Consider the following 19,437-nt stretch of genomic DNA (forward strand, 5'->3'; position numbering starts at 1 on the left):
GTTGGTGTGTGTGCGTGTGTGTGTGTGTGAGACGTTAAAATTATATTGTGGTCATAATATTTAAGGACTCAGGAACTGTGTGTACCTGGATAGACCTTTTGTAAACTCTTCAACCAGGGTCTTTTGCTAGACAGCAGATGGTGCAGGAGACGGGGCTTTCTTTGATACAGCCTATCTTTCTTCAAGCTCGCTCTGGCTCTCGGGATGAGGTTTGTATAAATTAATTGTGTTGCCACAGTATGATGTTTATCACACAATCTGTACCTTGCACTATCTTCATCGACGGGTGAAAAATAACACCACACCACATTTCACTTCTTCACGTCTCTTCACTGTATATGGAACCTCGCGTTTGACTCTCACGTCACGTCTTGTTTCCTGCTCATGTGACACAGACCAGGGAATTTGCAATTGCAATTTTTTTTTAAACTTGGTATCAATACTTGTTTAAGGAAATTGATGCCAAATGAGTAGCATGTCAGTATCGATATATCGATACCAAAGGATTGATACACCCATCTACAGTGTTAATGCAGCTGTTTTTAACACTGTACCCGAACTATTAACAATGGACGATTTGCAGTAGAGTCAGAAAAAAAACTGGAACGCCCGCCGAAAACATATTTTCTACTCGGAAAGTCGAAAGACTCCTCACTTAGCCTGTGTTGGCTTTCAAAGATGGCTACCCCGAGTTATAACATTATGTGGAAGCTCTGTGGTATACTGTACTGGCTATTATCACTTCTGATGACTTCTGATCACACTAAATCAGTCATATACATACAGTAGTATTACATGATGTGTATACAGAAGATGATAACGTTGCTGGAGTGCAAAATACCTTTTTCATGTGGGATACGCAAACGACAATGCAGCCTGTGCTAACAATGGCTAAAATAGTCTGAGAGATTGGTGTCACATATGTTGTTTTTAGTTATATTATGACAACCTGTTAATGTGGACAATGGTTAAAAATATTGTAGTGTGCAGCAGTGAATGACCTCTGGACTAGGGATGCACATTCTGAATATATTTTGTGTTGTAAGCAAGTTAGTAAGCTTTCCCCTCCAGTCCTTTTCCCAAATACTGTATATTAACTATTAAAAAATGCATTGGATTTGAATAATTTTATACTTATGTACTGTATACTCATTTAATTAACGTAATACAACAAACGAACATATTCCATGCAATTTTCTGTAAACAGTAGTACATTCTCATAGTTGAGCCACATTGCTTCCCTTGCCCTCCTCCTCCTCAGCTTGTTGTCATGGTTAACCTAGCAAGCATTTATCTCTCTACTTCTCACACACGAGGAGAATCTATGACCTGCTCATTGCAACAGTCTTCAGAACCTTTACTTCCTGTTGCTGGCCTGACTGTTGTCTTATTTAAAAGTATGTTCACTAGGACAAGTAAGTGTACAGATGACAACATTGTTGAAATGACTGACTGACCCCTGTTCACACCTAGCTGCAAAAATAAGATCTTATTTGTATGTTGTACCAGTTCCACCCTGTCACACACCAATTGAATGTCACCGTCTTATCAGCTAACATCATACACCTCAAACAGGATAAGATGTATAAAAAATGAATGGATGGATTTATAACTCCAATTTTGGTTTCTGGTCTGCTGCATTTCAATCTGAACACAGCCTGTGTACACACGTATTGTCAGAAATATTACACAGTTAGCATCATACAAAATGGAAATACATGTACAAAGAAAACTCTGTTTGTCTTTGCTTCTGTCTGTCTGGTCGATAATAAAGTCCATTTGTTGAGATTTGGCCTTCAGTACTTGCAGTTGACTGTAGTGATATTTTTTACCTAAAGAGGGCAATGTTGCTCTGCAGGATAATGTAACCAGGCAGTGGCAAAATGAACCCTAATGATCCCACAGGAGAAAGTAAAAGCTGATAAAGAATGAAATTGTCTCATTTGAAGCAAAACAGATAAGTAAGGAGGTTAGAGACATCACATGTATTACAAGATGAAGGGAAATTAGGAGCTGATACGACACTGGTGTTTGAGAAAGAGGCCGATTGACTGCTGGTGTCTTCCCTGATCTGGCTCTCCACATCTAATAAGGCACTACTAAGATGAAAGGAATCTTGTGTTTGGATGATTAAGATTCTGTTCTCCACATTCCTCACTCCGAGTACATGAAGAACATATGACATACTAAAAGCCTTGATATGAAGGCACGGAAGCCAAAAGAAAGAACATAGACCTGCTGATCACAATGACCAGATGGAGGATGTGAAAGAGCAACATGAAAAGACAGATGTGTGGATATGTCGACAGATAGACTGCCACAATGAATGGGGGATGTAGGGATTCTGGATGATGATGAGAGTTGCCTCTCAGACGTCTCGCTCGCTGATTTGTTAACCTCTCTGCTCCACTGCTGATATTACCAAAGGGCGAGTGTGTGCAGTGCCAAGATGCTAATAATTCAGTTTCATGCTTAAAACTTGTCAACTAGAGGTTACCACCCTTTTTAAAACTAAAAGCCATGAAAAGGCTACCAGTTTAATCCATCTAAGTAATACATTTGCTCAAATTACCATTAATTATATGTTACTATAAAATACAGGGTAAACTAAATATGTATATACTGTACATATTTGAAGACATTTGCCAAGACTGAGAACAATGTAGGACTGAATTATAGATTATGGCGTTAAACTGTTTTTCATCATTTCAGTTCCTGAAGTTTTGGATGTGGCCCAAACAGAGCCGTGTGATGAACTACGGAGTCCAGCACTGAAACGCCCCTTCCCCACTATATTAGAATTGAAGGCCCCCGTTTGCATCAGTGGTTTTCCAGCACACTCGTGAGTTATTACTTACAATTACTTGGCCCATTTATACTACTGTAACACATGATTTAGTTGCCAAATTATATTTTCTTTTTCTTTTTTCAATATATCTTTTTCCTTTATTTCAACAGCCTCGCTCTCATACACATTCTCTCTCTTTTCTTCTTCGCTCATGAAAATGTGCCGTGCCAAAGCAACTCAAAAAGGAACAAACACTCAAGCAAAATAAAAATAGATACACATACTAAAACACAACATTGTAACATGTTAGGAAAACAATACATATAAAATAATATATGCAATCCCAAAAATTAAAATTAAAAAAATGAAATATAATTTGGCAACTAAATCATGTGTTACACTACTACAGCATGCAGTTAGCTAGCTAGCTATGCCAACATTCCAAAAATGCACCTTGCCTAGTATTTTGTGTTATTCAGGCTACTCTTAATATTTTGGAAAGAAAGCAATGTGAGGTATCTAACTTGCAGGAAGTATATGTGCTGATATGTCTGTAGGGGCAGCCATTGGCTGAATGACCTGTGTAAATGTTTTTATTTTGAAATGATAACTTCAAGAACATTCCTTGTAAATCAGTGTTCCACCACTGGTGAGATATTTTTAGAACAGGCCTGCAGGGTATTCATGTGCCCGTGAGCACCATTTTTTCTGGCACCTGTTCTAGATCATCCATTTTTGTCAGACTTCAAGACTACTACAAATTTGGTGTATTTAACACACCAAACCCACTACATAAATACATAAAACAATCTGAACTTTTTTCACACACACAAGTCACATTGGTTTGTAAGCCGTACATATTGTAGGTATGAACTGTGCTGCCACCTCTAGTGTGCATTTCCTTAGCCTGATGGTGGCAGTAGTGTGACACAGATTGAATGATGATGTCAAGAAATAAACATTCAACAAACTAAGCCACAACTCAACCCAAATTCAGAAGTTCCATTGTTTACACAGAGCAGAGTATGTCTGTGAATGTTGTTTGATGTTGCTTTTACATGTCTTACTAACGTCTTCACACTACTGTTAAAAGCTATAGTGTTGAACAGGTTGGGAACGTATTTAGGACGAAATTGAACAGCAAACAGTCCTAAAATGTTTCAAGTCATACTTGGAGGAAATGGGTTATTTTGTGACCATTGGAGGTTTTGAATCTAATTCTAATCGGATGGTTAAGACATATGGGGTCCTCCAAGGGTCAGTTTTTAGACCCCTTTTATTGAGCCCTTGGGTTAAATTTTTCTCCAAATTTTAATGTTGACTATCATGGCTATGTAGATGATGCACAGAAATACTACATCTCTAAAATGTAGTAAAAATAAAGTAAGTGGGATGTCTGTGGACAAATTGTAATACAATAACTCATTTTATGAACTGTATGACCACAATCATTATGTCTTTCACAGTAACACCTACGAAATAATAAGCAACTATTGGGAACACTTTTTAACATTCTTTCGGTTCTACTGAAGATAAACACAAGAAACCAACCTGCCCCGTGGGAGCATTTATTGCTAAAGATTTGCAGCCCGTTTCTGTAGTCGAAGATTTGGTGACTTAATGAAAACTCTTCCTCCGTTATGTTGTAACGTTTTGATTCTCAATATAAGTGTAACATTTGGATTAAGCTTGCATGGGTCAATAGTTCATGCCTGTAGAGTGGGGTACAGGCATGGCCAATTGCCCCACGCTTAATCCAACTGTTACATAACTAAGTAAGTTTTTTAAGTAGCATTTTTGCATGTTTGTATTTGTTATACAGATTTTATACTACTGTACTGTCGCATATACAATTAATCAAGAGGCATTTTACCTATCGAAAGAGTTATGTTTCATGCTTGATTTAAGTCATATTGGCTGGCAAGTAACACAGACAGTTTTGAGAGAGGAAAAATGTTGGTTCTCTTTGGGCTATATTCTCCCATTTGCATGTAACGGGTAAGCCTGCTGTTCTATCAGCGGTGCCCATCCTTGCACCACAGACTGGGTGAGTCATTTTATCACACAGACATATTCTGATGGCCAGCGTAGAAGAAAACAAAAACAAATGATTAATTAAATATCTTTCTCACAATTGCTCCATTAATATAACTGTGGTTATCCTAGTGGGAGCCCTGATTTTTCAAAAACTCCAAAAGCTTGTCATTTTAGTGTTGCGTAGCGCGTTTAAAGCAAAATTGCTCTTCGCCGCTGTTTCTTCGCCAATAAATATCACAACTAAAATTTAGTAATACCTGACTTAAAAGCACCTTTTTGATCAGCTCAGTAAACAGTTATTTATACATATATACATATATATATATATTTTTTCTTAATATTTTACATATGTCTGTGCCTATGTCCAGCAGTAGGTAGCTTTCTGGGCGTGGCTTAAAACGTGTGGTGAGTGGTGACGTACACTGTAAAATGCGTAAATCGGTGGGAGAATGTCTGCACGAGAGACATATTTGCCACAAACTTGCGTAAATGACAGACTTGAGCGGAAGGGAGAGTCCCCTCATGCAAAATCACTTGGCTCAAAAACCAAGGTACCGACCTTACCGTGGCAGGGTCTGGCCTGGTCTGGTCGCCACTCAATCGCAGGGCACATATAGACAAACAAGCATTCACACTCACACCTATGAACAATTTAGTGTGTTCAATGAACCTATTAAAGCTAATAGCCGGAGTACTCAGAGAAAACCCAGAAAGCAAGGGTAGGACATGTCAACTTTTGAAACCCAAACCTCAGATCAGGGAGGCAGGTGTGCAACCACCAACCTCTCCCCTGTGCTGCCAATGTAAGTACATACAATTCAATACAAAGCGGCAATTACTCCACCTGTAATGTAAGGAATTCTCTCTGGCTGCGCAAAATGACAGAAGGCTGCTTGAGTCAGTCAAAAGCAGCCAGAAATATCCATGGAAAAAAATAATTTGGTGAGTCACACTCCTCTTTTACATTTCAGATTTTTTACCCCCGTTTTTTGATGAAAAGCGTCAAATTGTGGTCTCATATATGGGGTTTCACATGAGGTGACATATTGTCTTATTTTTACGTGAATGTGGTTTCAGCATCAACTGAAAATTTGAAAAAAAATCCACAATTCATACATCATGCTCACACCACCGTGGCCCCGTGCACCTGCCCCTTATTTAGGAGTGAGAAAGTTGACAACCCTACATCTGTGTGACATACAGTAGTCCTTGTTTGTGGGCGTGTTGTGTTTGCTGTTAACGCTGTGAAAATCATGTTAATCGTGAGCCTCACAGACTTTCTGGTGACTTGCAGACACGCAGAGAAAGAAAAGGAGAAAATATCGCCTGAAAAACATTCGAGGAAAGCACAAGCGGGGCCACAAAGCTTTTTTCCTCGACAGCTAGACAACTTCTTTACAGGTTTGTTATCCTCCTGTGATCATCCCTCCAACATGGGAGCCAATACTTTAACCTGCCTCAATGCGCTCCAAATAAACAGAGCAAGTAAGAGCCCCTTTCCAATAACGAGTATCTGATGTTGTGCTGCTACCGCCAGCAACCCATGGCACATATCTGAGGAGTTGTCGAGATAGCGCACATTGCTCCTCTGGATGACAGCAGAAGAGTTCAAATCAGATGGGGGCGAAAGCAGCTCGGTTCTCTTTTCAGTTTCTCTTTCAGCAACCTGCATTGTTTCTTTATTATGAGCAAGAGTGACCCAGAAAGCACCCAAACAACGCAAGAGATTTGCACACCCTTTGTAATAAACAGGAGCTGTTGCTTTATGAGGCTCTACTGAAACAGCATCATTGAGCTTTTCATCCATTACCGTATACTCCCCCAGGCCTGTTGTAGCTTTGTTCTGTGTCTTGTTTGATTTACCTGCCAGGGCTACATTCATGTGGCATATTGTGTTAATACACAAATGGGAATAACGCTTGGATTTCAGTTTGCGTCGCTAACATGCTGACGTTCCCAAAAACATGAGAGCTAAAATCACAAAGAACATTGGTAGTGTGTAATTTTATGACATTATTATTATCGTTATTGAGCTTTTTTTCTCTATGTCAGATCAAAACGTTCATTTTGATTTGTACTTGTGTTATAATGAAACAAAGTAGGATTGAAGTTGGACCCTGAGGAAAGCGGTTGTCTTCAGCATATAAATGTGGTAAATATGTTTAAAATGTGAATGAAAAAGAACATCATGTTAGCTGCCAAGTCAACCTAAAGTCGTACAAAAAAAACCTAATGGCTGTTAGGAATGACTTCACACAAGACTTAATAGCATATCTCATGAGCAATGGTGGGCATTTTACTAAATTTTGCTCGCCCTTCATTTGTCAGTCCATCATTTTTCGCGTACGTCAATTTGTACACTTTCGATGTCTTTTATACAGATGTGCTCAAGTTCCGCTGAGAGTGGGAATTTAAATTAAATCTATGTCGGACTTACAAGATTCATCTGATTTGCCGTGTTGGAGGTTTGCCTTTAGGAAAAGGGAATACTGACTTGAAGGTGCAAATTTAGACATCCTTGTTTAACTTAAATGCATCAGGAGTTGAAACAGGACATAAACGCACAGACATGCAGAAGTCCTCTCTGTTTCACCGGAGATCCGCACCGCCTTTACGTGCGAAAGTTGAGGCGTGAGAGAGGGAAGGGCAAGATTCGAAGTTGTTTTTAAAGTGGGGGACACGTGTCCCCCTCCGCCCCCGCCCCCCAGCCCCCATCCCCGGTACCATCTGCACCTATGACTGATCCAATTCCTGCCTCGAACCAGCGGTCTGCTTCACAAAGCATGTTCAACAAACTCGGAGTTGATACTTGAATACTCTAAGATGGGAAATTCTGAGTTTCCAGTTCCAGAACAGCCGATTTAAATCGAATCAGTTTATTCAACACAGAGTAGCTTCACCTGTAGTTAAGCGCTTTGAAGAGACAGCATCAATGGCGCCCCGATTCGACATGTCACCATGGCAACGGGGTAGAGGCATGTAAATTTCAATGCAATAATATAGCAGGGGGAAACTGCTTGACTGGAAGCCTATTAATTTAATCATTAATTAATTTATTTCATTCAGGTGAAATCTCGTGGGGTAGAAGCGCACATAATCGCTGATGAAATTTAAAAACAAATAGTTAAGACCTGAGCATAATCTCATGGGGGTACATTGAAAAAAATGGTTGATTTTTCTCATTGATATTTTGTCAGGTGGTTGCACAAAATCAAATCATCTGGAGCCACATACATTTTTGAGTACAGTCTACTTATAAAATGTATCTGGATTCATATGATTACATCCCGTGCAACCACCTGACAAAACAAAATAGAGTAAATTCAACAGACACCTTTTTCAGTGCATGTAGAAGATGAACTGTGAAACGGTACACTGAAAAAGTTTCTGGTAGTCTGGTAACTTGGAATAAACGGAACCCAGATGTGAATTGGAGAAATTGTGTTACGTGGATTTTTGTAACAGGTGTATTTTTTAGCTTGGAGCTGGTGCCTTTCAAGGTGGAAATGTCATCCGAAGTAGTGACTTTTTTAAAGACGAAAAGGGATATAGCTCCTCCAGCCAACTCTGTGGTATGTCGGCCATTAAGGTCAGCTTTTAATTTGAACACATTCACCAGTGAGCCGGCACTACAAATGCGTTTTAAAGTTTATACATTTGGCGAGACAATTGAACTATTGCAACATCGAATCGACGAAGGTAATCTGTCCGTCTTTGTCTGTGTTTCTCTTTGCTCAGCTCTCCGGCGAGTCACGAAGCTGTGCGCTTTCTCACTCCCTCTCTCCCCGGCGATGAAGTCGGCCGCTCTGTCATTTCGTGAGAACATTTATTTCCATCCTGCAATTAGTAGCATCCTTGTCAGTATTACAATTTTATTGTTGGTTATCTTTTATGTTTTTCACAAGCTCGATTTTGTTGCATCCTCACTATAGAACGTGACAATAAAGGCTTCCTATTCTACAGTATTTTATGGTTGCTTTTGTACTCTATAAACAAAGTTGAGTTGAGAGTATCAATGCCACCAGCATATGTTCACACGGACCTACACATACTGTGACATAGCAAATAGCTCATGAAATGAGATATGCTGCTTTGATCACTTCGCCGACACTTGGATAACTGGAGCAATTTATAACGTAACACGTAATTTAGAGACCATACTAGAGACCATAAGTTATAGCATGCGAACAACCACCAATGTAAGAAAGTATCCTATGGGAATAGCTATGGCTTCCTGGCTAGTCCAGCACTTTACTTTAGTTTTTGGTATTCTGTATCGAGCTATCTTTATCCAGTTTCCTTTTTTGTTGCATTTTTTTTTTCAGCTATTGTATTTCACGTTAGTTACTTAGTTCATTACATTCCGTTTTCATTGTCTGTTATGATATTACTGTATGTACAATACTACTACTATAAACAAGTATAATATGGAGACTGGTATTTTTCTTCTTAAAATGCATTGCATACGATTTTGTGTCATTACAGGCCAGCAATAATCTTCCTTCCGTGCATGTTCAAAACTAAAATTAATTAATAGCATAATAACACAATAGCATTAATAAAATTTGTATCGAGTGTTTTGGCCAGATAACTCACGCGCATAAACGAACAAGCCGAGTGACTAGCAGCGTGCACTGATGGCTGCCCCTTTCAAACGTGCAAAAGAGCTCTCATGCAGGTAGTACGTTTGTGTGGATGAATATCGTCGCTGTTCTGTGAAAAACACTTATCTCCATTTTTTTTTCATTTTCTTATTTTTACATTAATGGTGTTTCCGCCTTACAGACATTGCATTGTGAAAATTAAAAAAGTTTCCAAAATTGGAGATAAGTGTTTTTCACAGGACAGCGACAATATGCAAGATGCGGCGCTTCCACACCTGTTCATACAAGTCCTCTCCTTGCGTTGTCCTCTTTAGCGACTCCATGCTCAAAAGCTCCTCAATTATCTCTCCGTACTTTTTTTCTATTTGTAGTAGTAGATATTCATTTATTGAACAATAACATCGACAAAAAAATCAATTAAACTATTATTTTTCACTACATAAAATGTGACTAATAACAAAATATCAATAATTTAAACCAAATGAGCCAGAGGATGGAGTAAAAATAAGTGTAACACATTACTATTAATAAAGAATTGTCATGTTTGTTTTGTTTTGGGCTTTCTTTAGATTCATGTTTTGCTCAGTATTCTGTGTCTGTCTCGTCATGATTATTGTGTGCCTTCCACTACCTAATGTTGGCCAACCAGCTCCCTCCTACCTTGTGTCTCTTGTCCAGGTGTTTCTTGTTGTCTCGTCAGTGTGCTTGTATCTAAGTTGCTAGTTTTTTGTTCAGTCCTTGTCGGGTCATTGTCGTGTTGTCCTATAGTTGTCCTAGTTGTTGGTTTAATCATTGCTGTCACTGCCATGTTGTTTTGTTTCTCCCAGTGTTATGTTTTGTTTCGGAGTGTTTCTTTGTTGCTTTGAGTTTTGGATTTTTCAAGATTTATTTGTGTTGTTTTTTTTTTTTTGTTAATAAATACTCTCTTCAGTACGCCCTGCTTCTCCTGCCTCCCTGCATTTGGGTCCTCCGCGTCAAACCCTGACAAGAATAAAGAATGCAAACAATAAATCTCTTACAGATTAGTTTGCAATGAACAACACAAGGAACAAACTTAAACAGTAAGGAACAAAGACAAAAATTGGATTGGTGTTTTAAATCTTCGTTCCTTGTGAAGTGTTTTTCAAAAACGCAAGGCACACCGCACGATGAGTAAAAACCCTGATAGAAAGAAATATGTATATTTCTAATACCCAAAAGCAAATTAGTGGAGGACGTGAACCAGAACAAAAAGAATAATTGGGATCAAATTCATGATTTTTGTTGGACAAGTTCGGCGGGCCGGATTAAAAAGCCCCGCGGGCCATAGTTTGCCCATGCCTCATTTAGAGTGTTCCATTAACCTACCATGCATGTTACTGGAATGTGTGTAAACCGGAGTACCCGGAGAATACCCATGCGGTACGGGGCAAACATGCAAACTCCACACAGGAAGGCCGGAACCCGGTTTCGAACCCTGAACCCTCTGCATTGTGAGGCGGACGTGCTAACCAGGTTTCCACTGTGCCGCCGATGTTTTATACTTATATAACAACAAAAGAATATTAAAGGGGACATATGGAAATGTTACTTTTTAATTGTTTGTACACAAATATTTGGGTGCCTGACTACCCAACAATCGAAATCTAAATCTTTGATTTGGCCTATTTCTAAAAATGTGTCTGTGAGTGAGCTGTTCTACAATCGGTTCTCTGCTAGTTTACATAATTACTGTCCCCACACTGAGTTTAGTTGCCCATGATAGTGAAGCTCAGTTCAGATTTACCATTGTCACGTGATGGCAGGAAGCATTATTGTTATTACTAAAATCCCAAAGGTAATCAGAGCTGTTAAGTACATATTAGCCTCAGCTAACAGTTTATGGGCACACTTCTTATGAGCACATACTCAAATGTTCTACTAAGTTGATGATGCAGAGGTGGGGGAAATTTGTGTTTGGCAATGTTATGCGCCACACAGCTACACTAATTGACAAGTGGTGGCATTACGCAAGTTGCATTCTTTTACAGTCTGGATGCTGTGGGGTGAGCATCTCGGCTTTTTTAGGTGATCTAAAGAGAAGCTTAATGTGATGACTAAGTCGCCAAGTTGGTCAAGCCTTGTTAATGGAAGCTAGACTCTGTAACAGGACTGACCCCTCCAAAACAGCTTTATTTGAAGCAGAATGTAACATGTTAAATGTGGATATTAAGTGTGCTGCAATTCTTCATGTATCAGTTGCTATGCAGTTACTATGGCCCTTTTATGCTTTGTCCTTTATTATGTCTTACAGTATATAAGGTCGAGTTATTCTGTGATACGTTGTCAGTATGTCAAACGTTCTTCGAGTGAGGATGCAAACTTTCTTCCAGTCCTGCTCTCTGTAGTTTGTATTTTCGTATTTCAAGACTTACTTAAATTTCAACAAACAGAAAACAGAAGTTATGGTGTTCGGTCCCAGTGGCTCTTCTACATCCCAGCCTGTTGCCCTGGGCCCCCTGGCACCATATCTAGAGCCAACAGTCTCAAATTTGGGTTTCAAAATGGACACTGTCCCCTTAAATTGGACCAGCAAATCAGCGCTGTTGTAAGGTCCAGCTTCTTTCATCTTAGACAGCTGGCTAATGTAAAACCCCTCCTTTCTCATCAGCACTGAGAAACAGTAATCCACGCCTTTGTTACAACTGATAATAAAAGTAAAAATGCAAGCTAATACCATTAATACATAAATTGAGCTTGTTAGTGAAAAATGTACCATCCCGGTCGGATGATTCCTTTAACTATTACAGGCTAACACTCTGTGGCGGACAGCCATTTCAAAGAAAGAAAAAATTATTTAAGAGTATGACGAAAGGGCAAGTAGGGAGCTGAAGCTGTGAAGGGAAATTCATGCTGAGAGTGAACACAAGATTAGATAAAAATAATTACAGGTGCTTGACATATCTCACATGATGACATTCTCACATTAATAGTGTCAAATTATTAAAGCGCAATCAGCAACATGACTTTATAAGGCTTGACGGGTTATATTTAATTCACTGTATGAAATATAAATTGTAGCATCTTTTCAACTGTCGCATCTCCTCTGGCTGGCATGGTGCTGAAATTGCTACTCAAGCTTGATTTGAAGTCTACCCCGGCTTGCCTCCTCTCAAGGACTGCCGCTACTGTTGTCAACATTCAGCCACAGAGGTTACTGTCACAACTTTGTTTATTACCAAACAGGTAACGCCATGCGTTCCTGCTGCATTGTCATCAACAAAACACAAGTGCATTTCTCCCTTGGCTCTGCTCCCCAGCCGAAGTTCCACAGCAATCTCTCAACATTTACAGCCACATTAAACTGGCTTTATCCACCGCCTCGACACTTAAAGTCTCATTTTCTTCAAATTCTTCCTGGATTTTCTGGAAGCAGCGGACTTCATTTGAGCACACCAACTGGCTATTCTTATGTCTGCAAAGCATGCACTGAAGGCCTACGTGGGGCCATTGATGTGGCTCTCTGACAGAACATCCATCCATCCATTATCTGTACCGCTTCTCCTCACAAGGGTCGCGGGGCGTGCTGGAGCCTATCCCAGCTGTCTTTGGGCAGTAGGCGGGGGACACCCTGAACTGGTTGCCAGCCAATCGCAGGGTACACAGAGACAAACATCCGCACTCACAATCACACCTAGGGCCAATTTAGAGTATCCAATCAACTTACCATGCATGTTTTTGGAATGTGGGAGGAAACCGGAGTGCCCGGAGAAAACCCACGCAGGCACGGGGAGAACATGCAAACTCCACACAGGGAGGCCGGAGCCGGGATCGAACCCGCGACCTCTGAACTGTGAGGCGGACGTGCTAACCAGTCAACCACCGTGCCGCCTTCTGACAGAACATAAACAGCCTCATCTCCATCCCGCCTGTTTTATTTGAGCATAAGGCATTTAAAATCCCTGGCACCACAAACCAAGTTGCCGCTGTGTTTACTGTCCTCCAAAACTCAACTCATGATTTGTGGCTCCAAAAAGCCTTTTGCTGCAGACCCAATTACAAAATGGACCTTGCATTTCACTCCAAAGCCTACAAGGATCACTCTCTCCAATACAAAGATGCTTTCTACAGGATTGTTCTAACTACTACTCACCAATCATCCAGTTTGGCTCTGGAAACCTCAAATGACTCTGAACATCTTTTAATGAATTAATCAATTATCACTGAACCAACCTGAATAGCTCACTATCTATCCTTGGTCAGCAAGTGACTTTCATTAGGGTTGTCACTATCTCTGCGATTGGCTAGCGACCAGTTCCGGGTGTGAACTGGGGGGAAACCTCTTGCCCAATGACAGCTGGGAAGCTCCTTGATACCCGCGACCCTTGTGAGGACACGTGGTTAAGAGAATGGACTGATGGACTATCGAATCTTTTTAAGAATTGATTTTCCTTTAGATTATCATATGAAATAATTGAGCAATTGGATGGATTTGGATCATTTCAGCCAGTCAAGTAAATTAAATGTGAGGTTTATCATTGCTACTATTGTTAGACTATATTACCTACATTATGGATTATTGTCATTTTATATGTACTGCCCTTGCCCGTTGTTTAATGTGTTCCGTGAATGTAAATACTGCCATATTTGGATATGTGTGACTTGATATATATGTAAAGAGACAGTCCAATACATACGAGGCTTTAAATCGGAATTTGGACATGCAGCCTAAACCTAGCCTAATAAGTGGAAAACATTTTGTGCAACAACTCAGAGCAACATATGTAATACTGTATGTAGTAATGCTCAAAATGCTACTATATTAATATTGACAGTTGTCAAAATGCCTGTTGTGTAAATGATCTTTTCCACAACAGTAATAAGAGCAGAGAAGTGGTCCAAGAATTTTGCACTCAATACTCAAAATTAATATCAATTGTAATTCATACATATAACTAAAATAACCTTGTACACTACAACCAGGGTACTGGTAATGAAAACATTGTCCAAAATTCTCACACAATATCAGCCAAAAGTTAAATGGGGGAATTGCGTGATTTTTGTTAAGAGTGTTTCTGTGTATCTAATGTGGCTCATTCATGTATGAGCTCGCGCTCTGTAAATGCCATGGCGCATTTAAATATTACTAATTTCAAATACGTATATCAGAGCACGGTTGACTAAACTCTCAAAAGTGTACACATGCTGTACTTGGTATCTGTGTAAGTCATGTCTGCTTTTATGTCTCGACATTGTCCCTCAAATCTTTCCATTAAAGGTTAATCTTTGGCCGCTGATTAATTTTTGAGCGGAATGAGTTTCTATCACATCAGACAGTCCCATGCGTGTGTGTGTGTGTGTATACAGTGTTTGTGTGTGTGCATTTGCTTGAGTGTGTTAGGGGTAAGATCATGCTAACAGTCGCTGACAGCCTGTATGAAAGTGAGCTGTTTAATTTTGTAGAATGCTCACGCCCCTAATTCACAGATCAAATTGTGCAACCTTGTGCTGTCACAGCTCATCTCTCTCAGCCAGCCGTGCACTTTTCTCTAACAGTCACCAAGGCAGCATTAAAAGCATCTGATGGGTGTAGTCAGCCTTATGGTCTTTGATTTTGAATTGCTGTGAAAAGGGTAGAGGAAGTGAACCCAGACCAGGATCCCGGGTGAACAAAAGAGAGGGTGTGAAAGTGTTGCAAAGCAATGCATCTGATTGGTTCTGGTCCAGCAAGTTGCAGTGCCGCAACTAGATCAAGCCAATGCCTTGGAAAAAGCAAATCCTCAATTTTCTTCTGACTGCCTCTATTCTACTTACCCTTAGTGAATGGGCACATAAATTATGGGGCCATTTGTGCCCACTGAGATCATTCATTTGCCTGCAGGACAGAATCAGCGTTTTGCTGTCGACAGTTTGGACAGCTACATTACGGCACATATTCACTGAATAAAGGCCAAATAACCAAGAGGACAGATATTAGTAGAAGCCGAAGCAATTGGCTTTACGATATCTTGTATCTTTCCGTTTTCTACTGCACACAGCTCTTCAGTTGTACAACGCAGTTGACCTATTTCAGTACATTCAGCGCTACAGTAGAGCCTCCAAAGACAAACGCGCCAATGGTCTCACGGTTTGTAAGTTCAGTTCATTCAAATTCAAAACGTCCAGGAAAAATATTCCTGCAAACTGGCACAAACCTTTGCATTACATAAAGAAGACTTTCAGCATAGTGCTCACTTTACAAGTGCATTTTTCAAAGTTGGGGATTTTTATGTAAATGCCACTCATGGCTGAGAGGGGAAATTATGATAATGTTACTTAAAACATTGCCTTTACAGCTAATAATTTTGTGATGCTGATTGTTTGACTCGGCTTATTTCTATTACAATTACTCCTATATATTTTGAAAATTAGAACCAGCATTAAGGAACGGATTATGTTTGCATTGGAGCTATTTATTGACTAACTAGCTCTAAGGTGTGTTCAAGGCATCACAGAGAATAAATAAATTAATAGTGTTTGCCACTCTTCCCCATCTAACTCTCCTGGCAATTTGCAACATAGGCAGGGCCAGCCAGGGAGGAGACCAACCCACATTATGTTTAGATTTTGAAGACAGTACAAATGCGAGGGCTGCATGATAGACCTCGCCCCTTTTCTGCCCTCGCCCATCTCGGGTAAGAGCATTCGCGAGGATGGAAAAGATGCCTAGATGTGATCATTGTAGGATTCCTGAACTTCAGAGATGGTAAAGAAAACCGACGATAAAATTCAATCGATTTGTGTGAGTCTTTATTTATATTGGATACATTCTTGAAAGATAAAACGAACACGCATTGAGTAAGTAGTTGTTTTGTAAATTGCTAATTGGGCATATGGACTCGAGACCTACAAAACATTCCAACAAAGTCTATCAAACTAAAGCCATAAATACAGAACGTGGTGCAAAAGCACTTCTATAAATATAAAACAATGAAATTAACACAACCAACAAATGGTGACCTTCCGACGTGGTCTCTCAAGGTGGGTCCACTGGCTGCTCTGAGCTCCTACAATATTACAGCCAGCTGGCAAAAGTAAATTAAATAAGGTAAAGGAGAACCTGTTTATACAAAATCTCCTAATTCTGCTTTTGTGATATTGTGGAGTTGAGGAGCGTGGCCTAAAATAATGTTAGATAAATGCTCTGAAATTCAGGAATTTATTGCTGTATAGTGGTTGATATTTTTGTTGCTTGCTTGTTGTTATTGACATTGACATTTACTTAAGCAGCATTGTATAAAATGCTTTAAGCGTGCAGTTGTCCTGTTTACACTTTTTGGTGTGATTGCTGTACAGTTTGTTTAACATAGTTTAGTGGAAGTGAAGGTGTGACCGCTTGGCCAGCGGTGGCCACCATGAGGGCCTGGGAGCCCAGTGCTGAGGGCACCAGAGAGCTGCTGAGGGCCTCTGAGGAAGGCACAGCTGATTAGCAGCGTGTTGCGGGCGACTCCAATAACTACGGCTTGTGACGTATATACAGAGTTCACGGGATAGAGCGGTCGAGGAACGTCCGGGTCGCCACTTATAATCAATAATTAATCATGTGGTGGAATATTATCTGCCTTTGTCAATAATTGCAATCTTGCATGTTGAATTGTCTATTTTGAGTTGCTGTTTACGTTCGGACTGCGCATGCCTTCTGAATGTTATTTGATGGTGTTTTATTTGATCGTTGTTTGTTTATGTTTGCCTCGCATGAGTATTAGATTTTAATGACTTTTCTGTGGATTGTGTGATAAAGAGAATACTATTAGTATCAAGGAGCGTGTTGACGAAGCGCTTCTTCTTAATTCTGAATTTTTGTCGGATTGAGGTGGGGAGACGTGGAATGGACGTCTTGAAATGTTTGGTCTACATTGTGGTGATGTTACGAGCCTGTGTGTGGGACAGAGCTGTGAAAAAAGGAGAACTGAAATAAAAGGGGGGGGGGGTGACCTTGCTGTATGACAGAGGGATTGTTAGGTAATTATAATAATGTGTTTCATTTATCATGGGGGACATTTCAAAATGTTCCAGTACAGAGGGTTAAAAACAAATTGCGTTAAAATCTAGCAGAGTTTAAAACGGAGGTTGTATAAGCAGGCATGGCTCCATTGCTATTTTGTGGGTGTGATTGGATGGACCACTGCCTTGGAGGAGTGGAGAAACTGGAAGAATTGTAAAGGGATGCCAAAAATAGTGAAGGGAAGCATACAGTATACTTATGCAAACGTTGATATGAGGTAGTGAAATTTGTGCTGAGTCATAGTTAAGTGATCACAAAATGGCGGACCATCTTAAAATGGTGGACCATCTTAAAATGGTGGCAGACAATGCCCGATGAAAAAAAAATCCCCCCAAAACATAGAGGCCCTGATTGGCCCACGGTCTCGAATGTTTGTTTCTCTCCAAACCAACCGTCTCCCAAACCCCAGTTTGTCTCTTTTCCTGACCGCCACCCAGTCGCCATTTTACTGTGTCCCCCTGTTCCCCTTCAGCTGATAAGAAGGGACGCTTGTTTGGTCTACAACTTTTGTTTTCTTTTCTTGCTGCTCACTTTCGGTATGTTATTGTTAAGTTGACTCTTCATATTGTGTTGCATGAAGTTACATTTACAGGGTTCCATTGGCATGAATAAAGGTCAATAAAGGAGTTTATGTTCCCCATAAGCAACCCATGAGCCTTGCTCGGGTCAGAGTGTCATTCTTGATGTGTGACCTGGGAAGGATTTCCAGTAACGTAATCACTAGCCACTCAAATCTCCTGATAAGACCTGCTCAATTTTAAGTATTCATTATTTAGAAATTAATGTAAATATCCACTCAAATTATTAAAAGCATTTCTCGGTTGTATTATTTTATTGTTTTTTCTTCTTGCTTATCCCAACACAAAAACTTTCTCTCTCTCTCTCTCTCTCTCTCTCTCTCTCTCTCTCTCTCTCTCTCTCTCTCTCTCTCTCTCTCTCTCTTTCTCTTTCTCTTTCTCTCTCTCTCTCTCTCTCTCTCTCTCTTTCTCTTTCCCCCTGATGCGTGTACAAGCAAGTTTGGACACTATAATATGAAACTTCGGTGGCCATAAGATTATGAGGAAGATAAATATTGGCTTATTAAAAAGAGTACATTAAAAAAAGTAAATATTCAAAATATTGTATGCGAAGCAGAAATGGCATGATAAATGAGTAGCGAATGTGAATATTTGATACGAGCTGGTAATAAAGTGTAATTGCAGGAGCTTGGTTGTGCTAGAAGAGAGTTCTGAGAGTTCTTTGATGTGCTGCATTAGGGAGAGCAGGGAACAGGTTTGAATATTTGGGCATGGGATCCTATTGTATTAGTATATTGTATTGTACTGTCTTGGAATGTATTTACCTGATATTTAAAGTTTAAATATAAGTGTGATGGAGACTTGTTCAATATTGTAGTGTGATGGAGACTTATTCAATATTGTAGTAGTAATTTATCTTTCAGTTGTATATATAGTAGAGGAAAATGTATATCCAAAAAGTATTGTGAACACCAATTGACAAAAAGTTAGAATAGGTTTGAGGCGCCAGGTTTAGTATTGCTTATCCTACATGTTCCAGAAATCAACTATATAAATAAAATTGTATTGTATCCACGTTATTGATAAATGTTCTACATTTGTCAGTGGCACTACAGTGAGCATGAACTATTTTCCATTGCACACTTTTCTTAAACCCCAATAAACAACTGCCCAGCTTCAACACATCAAGTCTGTTAAAAAGCCCACTTTGTTTTATTATGTAGTAGTTGTTGGCATTTGATACTTTCATTGAATATCTGTGCAGTTTTTGAGATGGTGAATGGGCTTTGAACGCACCTTGAGTCCAGCGTGGAATGTCGGAGACGGAGACGGGGGGTGTTTGTTTATTTTTAACTAGGTTGTATGTTCTCCACATGCCTGGGATTCCTCCAGGTACTCAGACCCCGCCTACATTCCAAAAACAGGCATAGTAGGTTAATTGAACACTCTGAATTGTCCCTAGGTATGATTGTAAGTGTGAATATTTGT

The 19,437-nt window shown here is 39.8% G+C and overlaps 2 long non-coding RNA genes across 2 annotated transcripts in view; both read left to right on the top strand.

Moving 5' to 3' along the window:
• LOC147152363 (uncharacterized) lies at window positions 1–6,200 on the top strand. Its single transcript, XR_015089771.1, has 3 exons — window positions 1–209; window positions 2,713–2,842; window positions 6,120–6,200. It is a non-coding gene; the product is annotated as an uncharacterized LOC147152363 (long non-coding RNA).
• Window positions 6,195–19,437, top strand: part of LOC147152364 (uncharacterized) — a 23,278-nt gene continuing 10,035 nt past the window's right edge. The window contains exons 1-2 of the long non-coding RNA XR_015089772.1: window positions 6,195–6,226; window positions 8,564–8,641. This is a non-coding gene — a long non-coding RNA (uncharacterized LOC147152364). The remainder of the gene's footprint in view (window positions 6,227–8,563; window positions 8,642–19,437) is intronic.

The sequence above is a fragment of the Filicampus tigris genome, chromosome 2 (assembly GCF_054856515.1).
Source record: "Filicampus tigris isolate MCC_2025a chromosome 2, RoL_Ftig_1.0, whole genome shotgun sequence".
NCBI classification, from domain to species: Eukaryota; Metazoa; Chordata; class Actinopteri; order Syngnathiformes; family Syngnathidae; genus Filicampus; species Filicampus tigris.